We start from the raw sequence: 14470 nt of genomic DNA on the forward strand, positions 1-14470 counted from the left end.
GAAAGAGCTAAGACCCCAGAACTGAACTATTGGCCGTAGCTGCTGAAAAAAAATGTGAAAGGAGAGTAACACAATGCTAGCTTGGGAGAGAAGGTGGTTTAAAGAATGTATAGGTGACCAGCAGCACCAAATGTTACGAGGCCACCATCTGTGCAGAGTGGGACAAGAGATGCAAAGGTGGAGAAACAAGGAACGCAAAGAGATGGTGCTTCTGTTTTTCACAGTCTAACTTTATCCTCTATTTCCCATTCAAAAAATTTTGTTTCCCTGACCTTTAAAAGAAGATTATTTATAAGGGTCTATTTGCTTTGTATTTTGATGTCACCATTTCAAAAATGTTTGTCTTGTCAGTGTCAAATATTATATAGCCATATTGTCCCTAGTTAAAATAAAAATTCCACCACTTAGGGATACACATGGTGGTTTAGTTGCTAAGTCATGTCTAACTCTTGCAACCCCATGGACTGTAGCCTGCCAGGATCCTCTGTCCATGGGATTCTCCAGGAAAGAATACTGAAGTGGGTTGCCATTTCCTTCTCCAGAGAATCTTCCAGACCCAGGAATCAAATGTAGATCTCCTACATTGCAGGCAGTTTCTTTACTGACTGAGCTACAAGGGAAGTTAGGGAATACACAGGTGGAACCATTTATTTCAGGAGGTGAAGAAATGTTATACAGAGATCTACTAGAAATCCATTCTGGCAAGAGTATGATTCAGTACGTTCTAAATGACATGAAAGAGAGAGTGTAGAGTGAAATTTCCAAGTTTGAAATGCCAAAGATTGCACATTTTAAAGGATGTAAAGTAATATTAAAATTCATATCAATGTATGACAAAACCCACTGAAATGTTGTGAAGTGATTGGCCTCCAACTAATAAAAAATAAATAAATAAAAAAATAAAATAAAATAAAATTCACAGAGGTGATCCCACCTTGGTGGGATTTTAGGATCCCATATCCTAGTTCCTTAGTCTTTTCCTGGCAACAGCATCATCTTGCCATTGATTTAATTTCCAAATGCATTAAAATATGAGAAAATATAATCATGTTGTGTAACTTATATCTTAATAAAACATATCTATGTAAGCTTGGGACCCTGCACTTAAAGAAATCTATAGGTAAATTTAATTTAGTAAACTGTGTAAATTTTAAAAACATTGGCTAAGTCTTCCCTCCAATACATAATTCTTTACATTATTACTTGTGATTGTCTTTTTTCTAATGTGAAAAGCAAGGACCATGTCTTATTTCTATATCTGTATTCATCCTTCTATACAGTTAGGAGCTTTGATGAATATTTTATGCATTATTGTATTTATTCCATACTTCAGTATTATCAACTAAACTGACATTTATTATTATTACTGTCATTACTATTCATATTTAATTTCTCCTTACCAGTGAGGAAATGGACTCAGAGCTTGAGTATCTCTCTTGAGATCAAACATAACTCTTTGACCCCAAAGGTCAAATTTTTAGCCTCTTGTAGTGTTACCCCAGTACCTAAATGTATTAAACCTTTAATATATTTATAGTTTAGCAGAAAAAAAGGAGTCTAAGATGCTAAAGGGTTTCAGAGCCAAGTTTTGACAAAAAATAAACCACAGATGTTCAATGTGGAGCCAAGAAGAAGTGAGATATTAAGCTCTTTAAAATATTTTGAAGGTTGTTATATCATAGATGGATGATACTGATCATGCTTAAATATTATTTTTGCTATTTTTTAATTTGAATACTAAAATGTACTTAAAACCAAGTATGGTAGATGTAACACATCTTAATTCAATAGAGAGAACATTGTTGGATGACTGACATAGTGAAATAACTGATGTGATCAGTCCTTCCTGCTAGTGATCAGGCAGAGGGCAGGTGATTATCTGTCATGATACTGTTGAAAAGTCCTAAAGTGGTGAGCTGGCTTCTTCTAAGGGTTGTAAATCTATCGGATTCTGTTTAATGCTCAACATATATCATATTGAATTTAAGGATTTCAATTGACTTGAGGAAATCTTTAGAATGAGTCATACTACAAATCTTCTCCAGCTTTGTATTATATTTTATATGTGCTTTGTTATTATAGATAATAGTTATATAAAAGTTACATAATCTTGTGAAAAATGAAAAAATAGTGATTTAGACCATAGATGTCATGAATAAAGTAGGTCAGGGAAACTATACATAATTTTTAATGGAATTTCACATAATACACCGAGAAATTTTCATGTACGTTATTTTAGTAGTCATCAGACTTTAAGGTGGCTCAGTGGTAAAGAACTCACCTGCAGTGCAGAAGATGTGAGTTTAATCCTTGGGTGGGGATCCCCTGGAGAAGAAAATGGCAACCCACTCCTGTATTCTTACCTGGGAAATCCCGTGGACAGAAGAGCCTGGTGGGCTACAGTCCATGGGGTCACAAAAAGAACTGGTTGTGACTTAGCAACTAAACAACAGACTTGATTATTTAGAAGGAATTGGGTGACAGAAAGACACTTTTGATAGGGAGTCAAGATCAAATTCTACAAAGAAACACACTTAAATGTGTATTATTGTTTGTTATTGAGAAGATTGTAAACATTGGTCACATTACCGAATTTTGTTGATTGAGTCAATTAAGCCTAGATGTTTATATCTAGATATTTATCTCTAAATATATTGAAATCAGACAGATAGATATATACATGGATGGATGGGTGAATGGATAGATAGATATTAGGTTGGTGCAAAAGTAATTGCAGTTTTTGCATTGTTGAAATTTGCCGATAGATGTTGGAATACTTTCTTAAATAAATGTGGTTATGATATACATAATTTTAATGCACATTTCTTGCTTATTTTTGCTAATGACTTATTGCTTGCTATCTATCTTATATTTATTTTGGACTATAGATATGATGTTAGAAAAAAAGCAAATTTGAATGATTTTTTTATTTGAGTTCAAAATAGATCTTAAAGCAATGGAGATGGCTTGTAGTATCCACAGTACATTTGGCCCAGGAACTGCTAATATATGTACAGTGTAGGGGTGGTTCAAGAAAGTGTGCAAAGGCGACTAGAGACTTGAAGATGAGGAGTGTAGTGGCCACCATTGAAAGTTGCCAAAGACCAGCTGAGAACAATCATCAAAGCTGATCCTCTTACAACCATACAAGAAGTCGCCAAAGAACTCAACGGTGAACATTCTACAGTCTTTCAGAATTTGAAGCAAATTGAAAAGGTGAAAAAGCAGGTGCCTCCTGAGCTGACTGCAGATCCAAACTATCATCGTTTTAGTGTCACTTTCTCTTATTCTATGCAACAACATTGAACCATTTATGAACCGAATTTTGACATGCGACGAAATGTGGGTTTTCTGACAATCGGTGATGACCAGTTCAGTGGCTGGACTGAGAAGCTCCATAGCACTTCCCAAAGCCAGATTTGCACCAAAAAAAAAAAAGGTCCTGGTCACTGTTTGGAGGTCTGCTGCCAATCGGAACCACTATAGCTTTCTGAATCCCAGCGAAACCATTGCATCTGAGAAGTATGCTAAGCAAATCGATGAGGTACACTGAAAACTGCAATGCCCGCAGCCAGCATTGGTCAACAAAAAGGGCCCAATTCTTCTCCATGACAAAGCCCGACCACACGTTGCACAACCAACACTGCAAAACTTGAACGAATTGCACTGCAATTTTTTGCCTCATCTGCCATTTCCCCTGACCTCTTGCCAATCGACTACCACTTCTTCAAGCCTCTTGACAACTTTTTGCAGGGAAAACGTTTCCACAACCAGCCAGAGACAGAAAATTCTTCCCAAGGGTTTGTTGAATCCTCCTGAAGCATGTATTTTTATGTTACAGGAATACACCAACTTATTTCTCATTGGCAGAAATGTGTTGATTGTTAACGGTTCCTATTTTGATTAACAAAAATGTGTTTGAGCCCTAGTTATAATGATTTAAAATTCATGGTCTGAAACCGCAATTATGTCTGCACCAACTGAATAGATAAAGCATTAACTTTTATGTTTTATCCCTATTGCATGATTATCTGGAACCTATTCTGTTACTTTGACCTCAAATGTTTAGTTCAAGAATCAGAAATAGAATCTTATTTTGCTTGAGGAATTACAAAGCAAAACCAGCAGGTGCCTGAGATTGAGGACTTGAAATGATCATCATTTTAAGGCAGTGTCTTCTCCTGTAGACCTCCTTCCTTCCATTTTCTGGCAGCTGACACTCATTTACTGTCAATGAGTGAATAAGTAGTCAGTGAGTGCCCGTGATGTCAAGGAGCTGTCATCATCTCCATGGAGTTCGCTCAGTTATGCAGGGCAGAAATTAAATGTGATGGTGTTGACAACCCTGTCTGCTCTTTTGTGCGGCCAGGAATTCTACAGCGGAGCAGTGTGTGCCAGGGCTAAGGTCCGCCTTCTTATTTTTACTCTTATGAAGAATTCATAGTTAAATGCACAGCACTACTCATGTTCTTTCTTTTAAGAAAGGAGGAGATGAAAGCATGTGTTTCTCCTACTTATGCAAAAGATCTTAGATTGCTGTTAGTATTAGTTGAAAGTATTCCCCCTACAGGGGGAAAATACTATGGAAACATTGATAGTCTGTCAGGTTTTGAGCTCATTTCAAATATACAACAGGTCAGGTATTAATTGTCCTTGGAGGTATTCCCCAAGGTTCAGTCTTCAGTATGATTCTGGGTGTATCTCAATCAAACATTCATTATATCCCATGAATCCAATGACCACCCCCCCCCCTCCAATTCTTGAACTTCCAGCACCACCCAAACTCCTTTCCTTTGTAAACACCCTTGGCTGGTGTTATCCAAAATCAGCAAGCCTAAAAGAAGATGTATGCTCTGTCTTCTCAAATCACCTACTGACTTGGTATTTTGCCATAAGTTTCTTACCAAACACAATGCTTTGCTTTTTCTACCTCCAGAATCTTGTCAGTTAACAGAGCCTGTTCATTGACTCTTTACAGTTGCCCTTGCCTTCTGATCCTTTATTTGCTTTAATAGTATTTATTATTTTCTTTAATATGTAACAGTGACACGTTCATTTAAAGAAAATAGGAAATGCAGATACACTAAAAGGGCATAGAAATCCCAGGAGACATCATCCAGATTCAAGCAGTATTAATAATTTGAGATACACTTCATGTTCTCCATGTTTTAATGTTAAGCTAAAAAGACAATCATCTCCTTGGTTCAGAATTCCTTGATCATTTCAGCGGCATATGTTTCTTCCTGCCTCACATTCAGTCTCACTTAAATGCTACATGTGATTAGCTGGAGGTATATAGGCAAATATATTTTCCCTTTGCCAGACTTAAAATACTTTGAGGCCAAGGCACATGTTTATAGGTTTCTTTGTAGAAGATAGATCAAGTTAATTCACTAGTTGTGGAATGAATGCACTTAGTAAAACATATCTATTTCAATTAACTGCAAATAAAAAAGTTTTTATTTTGCTTCCCTAGAAGGAAAATATGTGCTAGGAAGCTGGTCAAGAGAAAGTAAAGATTTTAAGAGATAATAATTGAGATACATATTATACACTTCAGTTGAGCTTTTTATTTTGTATAAAATAAAGTATATACTTGGGTACACAGTTATAGAAAGTCATGAGGCAATGCATTTGTCTTTTTATCCCTGTCTCACAGGATATACTATTCAAAATAACTAATATAAGTAGAATGAATTATCTTTCTGTGCTATGAAAGTTTTCACAACTTATTTTGTTTGTCCCCCAAGCATTCCCACTAACCAGTTGGGTATTTATAAAGGCCTTGAATGTAAATTATTACTTGTACATTATTGATTTCTTCGATTTTATTTAAATGTATTCCCTTCTATTTTTCTTAATACTAGTTCTCCCTCTTTTTTTTTTTTTTCTTTTCTATTTTTGATTCTGGATTTAAAATTTTCACAGTTGCAAAAATTTGTAGTATATATACTTTAAAAATTTTCTCCAGAAGTGGTTAGATTGCATCCTGGTTTTGGTACATATAACCAAAATTATTTCTTCATGGAAGACTTTTTTAATTAAAAAAGTAAGATATTGGAAAGCCATGGAATGTGGGCAGCACTCAGATATATACTTTAAGCAGGTTTGACAGGGCAGAAAAAGGTATAAGTCTGAGAGGTACGGAGAACTTTGTGTACCTAAATATAAAAATTGACTTTGTCATTTTCTTGTGTGTATTCATACGTTTTAGTTTGGAGTGATGTAAGGTAAAGCTAAAAGTGTAGCAGAAATTCAAAGATTGTAACATATTCTAAACAGATACTGATAATTTTAGAAAAAAAAGAAAGAACAATCCCAATAAAATCAGTGTTAGTAAAAGTAGTTAACTTGATTGAGACTTCGTATTATTATCTCAAAATGCGTTGATATTTTAAATCCCATTTTTGAGACCTATTTACATTCCTTTTAACCAGAATCTCCTTCCAAAATAACCTTGATTTATACTTGTATAAATCTAAACCCTAAAAAGTTTCGGTTGTTTTCAATGCATGCTTAGTTGTTTTCAACCGAAGAGTCTGGTCTCTGAGCATATTAAGTCAAGTAGTTCTAGATTTAGAAATGACTCTAGTCATTTGTTAGCCCATTAGCACATAAACCTATTTTGAATTAGAATAAGTTCTGAAAATGTTCTGTCCCCGGAGTAATTATATTCTTGCCTCAAGCCTGGGGTGCCCCAATGTTGTTTACACATTAGTCAGTCTCTTACATGTTTAAGAAGAAAGTATATTAATGCAAATAAGAAAGCCCCAACCTGTGGGATTTGAGTCAAGCTAAAAGAGCATCAAAAATGGTAGCCGAAATTGCCCATAAAATTTATAATGATTTTAAAATGCATTCAGATGATACTTGTGGATCTATAAGCAAAGCCATTAATGCATTTTACTTTACAAGTTAATACGCCACCAGAGTGTTAAATGGAAAATATTCTATTTTATTCTATTTGTAGAAATGTGGTGAAAGGAGAAAAATACCTATTTCTTAAAATTTGCTGCCCCCTCTATGTGAAAATAATTGAGACCTAAGAGCAGAAATAGCTGAGGTGAAAAAAAAGCAGATTGACCATTACTGAAATAGGAATCTTATGGTGCTACAATTTTACAATCTTTCTACAATGGACATTTCTTTAAACATTTGAGATAGACACTTTAGAAGTAAGATTTTCTCTTTTGTTTTCTTTATCTCCCTTCAATGAGAACCATTGTTAAAACTGCAAATGCAATACATTAATTGTATCTTTGGTAAAAGTTTTGGCAAGTTTTACATAGCAGTGACGCCTTTCATAGGCATTGTGCTTTCAGAGCCCTAACACTCAAGCAGCTAGCCCAGCCCAGGCTATCAGGGTACCTGCATTGTCCTCAGGCCAAACAGAAAGTTTTTTTTTGTTTGTTTTTTGTTTTTTAATATCATTCAAACCTTTCAGTTTGAGGAGGATTTGTTTAAAGTTTCCTGTTCTCTCCTCATATGTACACAGTGTATTAAAAATATTATTCTTATTCCCAGATGAGTCATTGGGACATGTATATTTTTGACACTTGGACAAACATATGAAGTTTTAATTGTTGTATCAGAAATCAGCCCCAAGCTTTATCGTGAGCTCTGCAGAGGATAAGCTTCAAACACAGATATCAGAATTGGGCTACCTCCCAAGTAAGTGAGTTCATGGATGCATTTCTTGAGTATCCTTCTGTTAGATTTCTTATGTTAGTTTCAACTAGTCTTATTTTGAAATTTCTTTTTGCAATGTGTTCTAGACTATAGTACCTAATCTCTCCAATAATGAGTTAATATAGATTTAAATTGACAATATGTACTTGATATTCCTTTAAATGGACAATAATGGACTCACAGTGTTTTAAAGATTAAATTAGATTTTGAATTTTTTTTAAAGGGTCTAGAACTATCCCTAGTAGATAGGATCATCATTTAATAAAAGCATATGCTACTAATATTAAATATGTGATTTGTATTCTTTAAGTTATGAAATGGCATAATCTCTCTCATATGCAAGTATGGCCCTTTTCACAGCATACAATGTTCACAGCAAAATTAGTTTTCACGTCATAAAGACAATAAAAAATGAAAGGAGATTATTTCAGATATTCTCTTCCTTTAGATAAACAACATTTTAAGAAACGAAAAAAGGGAAATATTCAGTTTACTTTTGTATTTTAAAAATAGATTTTATAAGAGGAGATGGGGGCAACAGAGGATGAGATGGTTGGATAGCATCACTGATTCAATGGACATGAGTTTGAGCAGACTCATGGAGATAGTGAAGGACAAGGAAACCTGTCTCACTGAAGTTCAAGGGATTCCAAAGAGTTGGACATGACTTAGTGACTGAACAGCAATCATTGGTTTTACAGCACAAAAGAACAAAAAGGAAATATTCTTAGAAAATCTGGCTAGAGTTTATCTTGGATCGCATTCTTTTTGCCAGACATTAGTTATTTATTTTTTAAGACAATTACTAAAGGAGTAAGAATTCCAAAAGACAGACAGTAATAAGGTTTTGTTTTATATTAAATTTTTTTATTTTCTGAAAGAATATTGTTTTCAACACTTGAGACTGATTCTTATGATGGGAACTGCTTGTATCAGCCATTTAAAAAAAAATTATACGTCATTCCCTTCTCAACCATCGCCACTACCACGAAGGCATAGAAAAATAGTTGAATATCTATTCCTTACTTTGAAAAGTGAAAGTGTTAGTTGCTCAGTCTTGACTGCCTCTTTGCGACATGGACTATAGCCCACCAGGCTCCTCTGTTCATGGAATTCTCCAGGCAAGAATACTGGAGTGGGTAGCCATTCCCTTCTCCAAGAGATCTTCCTGACCCAGGGATTGAACCCAGGTGTCCTACCCTGCAGTCAGATTCTTTACCCTCTGAGCCACCAGGGAATCCCATTCATTACTTTGGCCTTTCCTTAATCTGAATAAAAAACATTGTCTAATAAAACGCAAAGATATTTTTTGTGATGTCCCTTCTTTATTTCATTTCCAAAAATATTAAAGGATATTGTTCAGTGTTGCTTAATGTTAAATGAGATTAGCACGTACTGCTTATATCTGGAGACAGTTTTTCTTTTACTTACATACCTGCATATATGTCTTTTTATTTGCTACAAGCTCTTTCTTTTGCTTCTGCATCGAGTAGTTATCTTTTTCTTTTCTTTTTTTTTTGGCCTTTTCACTCACTACTAAGGTGACTAATATGATGGCAATTTGTCAAGACATTTGTTGGCAGGCTAGTGTTGACTTCACATATATTGACTTCAATATATTTTTGCTCTCTATGTCTTTTTCATCAAAGGGCTCAATGAGAAGTGTCAAACCTTTGCAGACACATTATCTGGGTTGTATCTACTAGTTAGTTTTCCCACTGTCCCAATGGGACTCATTTGTAATTCCTACAGTCATAACTGGAAGACTTTTCCTGAACAAACGCTATCACGGTGGTCACAAAAAGGCTCTGATACAAAAGGCCTCTGACAAACATTCCTTAAGAATGATGCTTTCTTTTTTGTCAACAGTTCCCAAATTTCCTTCCTTGATAATTAAAAATAATAATAATTATTTTAAAGAAAGAAGCTTGTCATCAATTCTCCATGATACAGTCATATTTATTTTGTTTTTTGGCTCATGGTGTAACGTTTGCCTACAGTAAAGTCCAGCACAGTCCAGTAGAAAAATAATGCAAATTATATGTATGATTTTAAATTTTCTAGTCATCACATTTAAAAATAAGAAAAGAAATAAATTTGTGAGTGCATTTTACTTAATCCAGCAAATCCAAAATATTATAAATTCAGCTTGTCATCAATATAAAATTATCAAGGCGAGGCAATATTTGACTTTTAAAAATGAATTATTCCAATTTTAGGGTATATTTTACATGTCCAGAACATTTTGGTTTTAACTAGCTACATTTCAAATGCTTATTAGTAATGCTGACTTGTGACTACCATCTTGGTCAGTGAAGGATCAATTGCAAAATACAAGAATATAGATTAGATGATCTTTATGACTCCTTTCAATTTAGCTTCTACATTTTTCTACTGAATGGTTTTGACCTATATGTTCCAGGAAACAAGTAGAAGGTAGATATTACCCTAAAGTCATTGGTAGTAAAGGATACTGCTGCTGCTGCTGCTAAGTCGCTTCAGTCATGTCCGATTCTGTGCGACCCCATAGACGGCAGCCCACCAGGCTCCCCTCTCCCTGGGATTCTCCAGGCAAGAGCACTGGAGTGGCTTGCCATTTCCTTCTCCAATGCATGAAAGTGAAAAGTGAAAGTGAAGTCGCTCAGTCGTGTCCAATTCTTAGCGACCCCATGGACTGCAGCCCATCAGGCTCCTCCATCCATGGGATTTTCCAGGCAAAAGTACTGGAGTGGGGTGCCATTGCCTTCTCCGAGTAAAGGGTAAGGTAATTCATTTTTATTTTATCATATACTATCTGCTTTTGGAAAGTATTCCCAATGTAGACCCTTTTCTTATTATCATCAGGCAACAACACTTATTTCTTTGTTACTCTCCCACTGATACACTTAAATACATTTTAAACTTTTATTGCAATACCCTATAAGTCCTACTTTATTTTAAAATAATATATAATTTTTATGTTTTTACTATAGCTAACCTTTCATTTCCTGCTATTAGAGTTCATCTTATAAATGTATTTATGTGGTCATGATGTAAAAAAAATAGATAAATTGACTAGTAACTGATTAGATTAATCTGCATTTGCATACTTCCTAAAGGGTTAAAGAATTGCATATAAATGTTAGTCAAGTATGGATTTTGCCAGTAACCTAAGTTCATAGACAAAGTTGATTTGAAAATTTTGGAAAAAAAAAAAAAAAAGAAAATTTTGTAAAACATTTTTTTACCTGATAGACTTAAATATAACCAGCAAAGCCAGAATCAAAGCTAGAAATCAGGGACTGTGATTGGTTACTCAGGTGTGGAGAAGTGATGGAGTGATGGAGAAAAAGCCACAACTGTGTCTACTGGGGATTTACCTTGTGACATTATAACCATCCAGCTGAATGCAGAACCTGCAGGGAAAATGGTAAGGTAGACTTGAATCTTGCGTTTTTCATCTGTTTCTCTGCATGCCTGTATGAGAGACAATAAAGTCAATATGGCCCCTAATAATGTATAGTCATCCTGGAGATGAAAACTAGTCTCTATTGCAATTCACTGCAACCATTTTGGTTATAAAATACCACACATGGGTGAGGTAGAAAAATGGAAGTTTAAAAGGAAAGCATGACAGAAATCAGCGAACTGTGGCCATTATCATACAAATAAAAAAAAAAAAAATAACTGGGTGATTTCTTTTTACTTTTCTATCCATCACTCTATACAATGGTGGAGGCTGCCTATATCCATATTTTACAGATTATGAGAGTGTATAAAAATAAGATCAGAACTTTATTTGAGAAAAGTTACAGGATGATATTACCATTTTCATTCCATGTGTTGTAAAACCCTAATCATGGTGATTTAGGGTGAAGGTGGGGGAACAAAAGTATTCAACAACAGTTGAACATCTACTAAGTAACAAAACTGTGCTCTTCTGTCTGTCTTGATCTCTTTTAATGCTCACAACAGTTGTGTGCTATTAATATCTTTTCCCAGAAGATGAGGACACTGAGGCTGAAAAGAAATTAAATTGCACAAGACTCCATAATTACTAACGGGAGTTCAGTTGAAAAACTGGGTTCATACAATTGCAAAGCCTACATTCATTGCACATTGCTTCTAGGCCAGGATAAAACCAGGAATTTCACTTCTGAGTTTTGCCACTTATACTCCTAAATAGGCACATAGCATGTCATACCTTCTTATGAATCACTAGATTCACTAGTGTTCACACTTCTTTTTGACCGTCTACAAAAAGTTGTCTATTTACAGAAAGCGAAAAGCATACGTACCATTAAACAAAGCAAAAAAATTTTTTTTTGCACAGTGCAGTACATTTTTGTCGTTTTTTAAAAAATTAAGCTATATCACAGAAACAAGAGATGAAGATTTTTAAAAAAGCTCTAGGTGCAGTACTCATACACACAAGTTTCTGAATCAACAGTTAGAGGCAGACAGAGAGACCAGGGGATTTCCATAGTGAAACAGTAAATATAGAAACTAGGTATTAAAGTCAACTTTGTATCAGAATTAGAGAAACAAAAGAAAGTGAAGTCGCTCAGTCATGTCCAACTATTTGCGACCCCATGGACTGTAGCCTATCAGGCTCCTCTGTCTTTGGGATTTTCCAGGCAAGAATGCTGGCGTGGGTTGCCATTTCCTTCTCCAGAATTAAAGTCCCATTTAAATATTAAACAAGTATACAGGTGAAGAATCTGCCTGCAATACAGGAGTCACAGGAGATGTGGATTCGATCCCTGGATTGACTAGATCCCCTGAAGAAGGAAATAGCAACCCACTCCAGTTTTCTTGCCTGAAAACCCCATGGACGGAGGACCCTGGCAGGCTCCAGTCCAGTGGGTTGCAAAGAGTCGGACACAACTGAGCAGCACATACAAAAATATAGCCAGAAAGTAATTGTCGCAGGTGTTGCCTGTATCTAGCTCATATTTCCTCAGTGCCCACCATTATTAGACTTTCCAACTGGTAACACCTGGGATTCTTTCTGAAGGCTTTTCTGGATGAGGCATCTGGCTTAACACAAGGGCATGCAGAAGTGCCAGGGGTTCATATCATCAGGGAGCAGCCCTGATCCATGACTGACAGCGCTGCTGGATAAATATCCTCGTTCCTTTGTTCCTTGGCTGGGGTAAAGAGGCATTGTCTGTGCTGTCTCCCAGAGTTGTCCGATGAGAGTGGGTTCAGAAGTTCTCCAAGTACCAACAGAGAACATGCTTTCCAGATGTCTTCTATCCTATGCCTCATTTCCCCGCCTCATACTGGTGATCCTTGGGATCACTCCTGAAATAAAATTACTGACATTCATACATTTGTTCAAGATCTTCTTCTGAAGGAATTCAACTTAATTTGCAATCCAAGCTCTGCAAGTTGGAATTTTGACCTCAGAATCAGAATTGGCAGTCTTTCAAAATTTCATTAAGGACCACTAGTCTCTCCCTCAACCCCCACCCTCCCATTGTAGCAAAAGAATGAAGGATAATCCATAAGGAAAAAGGCAAAGGGTTCTTAAGAGTGAGAGAGAATCGGAGAGAAATGGGAAGGGAAAATTAAAGGGGAAGTGAAAAGAGAGAGGCAATCAAACCTAGGAAACATGACTGAGCAAAGTAAATTTGCAAGGAAAGCAAGGAGTCATTGAGGTATGTTGGCAGAAAGTAGATTATGTCAGAATAGCCTAGTGAAAATTTGAACAGTGAACAACAAAGTGATTTCAAATATGAAAGAGAGAGGAGAAAAGGAATCATTTTTATGTGTATTGGTCTGGGTGGAGGAATTTCCACAAATAAATGAAGTTTCCCATGAAGATGTTGGTTGTTCACTATAAGAAGGGACTTTCGTAATCAAGATCACTTACCAGGGTAAAGCTACTTCTCCATGACTTAACCCCCGTGTTGCTGAAGTTGTGCAGATGATAAGGTATTTCTCAGGGAGTGGATGAGATGAGTTTGGATTCTGCCAATCTATAGTCCTCACCCATTCTGTGAAAGTACATATTAAATAAGAAAAATTAAACTGATGCAAGGAGGCATTTCTTAGCAATCAGCTTACATCATCATACCAATTTAATACTCTGTAATATTATTTAAACTTGAAACATATAGTTTAGGGGATTTAGCATCTCTTATATTACACTTGTGCAGTTTTCCAACAGTCCTTTGCCACTGTTCAAAGCAGGTCTGCTTATTTGAAATTCAAGAGGCATTATGGAGTACCTGCTCTATATCAGGGACTATTTAATCTCACTAGAGGAATCAGGATCTCTACACAGTTATCACTTACACTGAAATATGCAGTGATGAAATAAGGTATAGTTTATTATATGGAATGAAAGCTAAATTATGTAATGGGCTTCGTTATAGGGAATCCTTTCTAGTTGACTATCATTAGAGTATTGGGTGTAACAGAAAAAGTGCTCGTTCTACAGAACCTCTTCTTTTTCCACAACTAGTTGGAACTAGCTGTTTAGCTTTGGAAAGCTATTAACTCTGATGAACCACCAGGTCCCTTTATCTGTAAACTTGGGAGCTTGAAGGATACCCCAACATTCTACAACCTGGGGTCAGTCCACGAATAGACTTCTAAGTTGTGTTTTAAATATATTGGAACTGAATGCAAAAGTTTGTGAACCTGTACATTAGTTTTTTTTTTCCCGAGAGAACAGTTATTAATCAGATTCTCAATGGATGCTGGTATTCAGAATATTTTAAGAATTTCTGGATTATAATGACTTGGAGGTCTTTATTTTGTCTGATATTCTTTCCTTTGTAATTTTATGACA

At 35.7% G+C, this 14470-nt stretch overlaps 1 protein-coding gene across 1 annotated transcript in view; it reads left to right on the top strand.

Annotated features, from left to right (window-relative positions):
- CNTNAP2 (contactin associated protein 2) overlaps positions 1-14470 on the top strand; it is a 2213955-nt gene that overhangs the window by 480826 nt on the left and 1718659 nt on the right. The window lies entirely within an intron of this gene.

The sequence above is a fragment of the Dama dama genome, chromosome 18, assembly GCF_033118175.1.
Source record: "Dama dama isolate Ldn47 chromosome 18, ASM3311817v1, whole genome shotgun sequence".
Taxonomy (NCBI): Eukaryota; Metazoa; Chordata; class Mammalia; order Artiodactyla; family Cervidae; genus Dama; species Dama dama.